Here is a 1,872-nt window from a genome sequence, read left to right on the forward strand (position 1 = left end):
AAAAAAAAAAAAAACAAAAAAAAAACAAAACAAAACAAAAAAAAAACCCAAACCAAACAAAAATCCCCAGTAATAAACTTAAACAGGGAGGTGAAAGGCATCACAGTGAAAACTTTCAAACATGGAAGAAAAGAACCTGAAAAGTTTCTTTCAAAAGAAACTAACATGCTGATAGACCCCCCACCCGCCACCACCAACACCATGGTAACAGACTTGGCAGAATTAAAACTATGGAGATGGTTAAATTACTAACAGTGCAATTAAATCCTATAACTTGTCACAGACTAGAAAATTGTTAAAGCACCAAAAATCCTAAATAGCAAAAGCAATTCTAAGAAGAACACTGAAGGACTTCAAGTTTTACAAGAGATCGACAGTAGTAAAATTACCATGATGATGGCACAACAGCCTGTGTACAAGATAAAATGATGGAGCCAGAGATAAGATCACACACTACAGCCACCCAATTTTTGACAAGGGTGAGAAAAACTTTGGAGAAAAGACTCTTCAACAAAATGGCACTAAACAAGCTGGCTATTCACTTACAGAAAAGTGACATAAGGTACATACCTCTCACTTTAAACATGAATGAATTAAAATATAGATTCAAGACCTTAATGTCATACCTGAAACTCTGAAACTGTTAAAGAAAAACACGCCAAAACACAAAGATTGGGCTGGTGAGAGGGAAAACAGGAAAGAATGCTTAGTGCCAAACCTGAAGACTGAGTTTGATTCCCTGTACCACACTACGAGAAAACCAGTTCCTACAATTTGTTGTCTGTCTACACACAACATGGCACATAGTCACAGGAACATACACATATGTGCACACATAATTAATATTAAAAGAAAAATACCCAAAGATATAGGCACACACGCAAGAAATTCCAGAAAGGATTCCTATAAATCAGGAAACAGTTGTAGGAATTGACAAATGGTACTGTATGAAATTAAATTTTCAGCAGCAAAGAGACAGTCAATAGAATGGGAGAAAGTCTACGGGAACTTTACATCTGACAATGGATTAGCACAAAGAATCTAAAAGGAAATTTTTAAAATGTCAAAGCAAACAAGAAAATCACACCAAATTATGCAAGCAACAAAGGAATAAATGATCAATTTTCAAAAGAAAAAATACAATGGCTAATATTTAAAGAAACTATCAACACCTTAGTAATGGGGAAATACATACAATGAAATTCTCTGTCACTCCAGTCAGAATGACTATCACTTTCTATAAAAGCCACAAGGCTGGGAAGGAAGGACCTCTAAGCCCAGAGGTGAGAAGCTAAGCAGGTGCAGCTGCTATGAGACTGGTTTGGAGGTCCTTCAGAAACCTAATGCAGAGCTGACAGAAGGCCCAGCACTGCTGCCCCGAGCAGGAGGAAGCCATGTACACCAGAAACACTTCTGGGCCCGTGCTTATGGGTACACTATCTGCCATAGTCAAAACATGGAACAAACCTAAATTCCCATCAGTAACACATAAAAAATGGAAATGTATACATACTGGATGGTTCTGCTCCTCTGTAAAGAAAAATAAAACTTATTTTCAGGAAAATGGATGAAAAGGAGATCATTGTGTTAAGAAAAATAAGCCGGGTCACCTAGGGCTCGGACTTGGCAGACACCCCCATGGTCCCTAGCGGATTGCCCAAGCGATCTTAGGATCACTGGTGAGTGGTACACAACTTGAGCTCCAATCCAATCGCACACGGGACCTGAGACAGCACTAGGGAAGCAGAGAACCGGCCTGACCAGGGGCACAAATTCCACACCGGGTCACCTAGGGTGCGGAGTGGGTGGACACCCACACACAAGAGGAGTAGAAGGCAGGAAATAATCAAACTCAGGGGTGAAATCAACCAC

At 39.6% G+C, this 1,872-nt stretch overlaps 1 protein-coding gene across 2 annotated transcripts in view; it reads right to left on the bottom strand.

The window, feature by feature from the left end:
- Positions 1-1,872, bottom strand: part of Cep85l (centrosomal protein 85 like) — a 108,259-nt gene that overhangs the window by 30,519 nt on the left and 75,868 nt on the right. The gene's annotated exons all lie outside the window — the stretch shown is intronic.

The sequence above is a fragment of the Mus pahari genome, chromosome 9, assembly GCF_900095145.1.
Source record: "Mus pahari chromosome 9, PAHARI_EIJ_v1.1, whole genome shotgun sequence".
NCBI classification, from domain to species: Eukaryota; Metazoa; Chordata; class Mammalia; order Rodentia; family Muridae; genus Mus; species Mus pahari.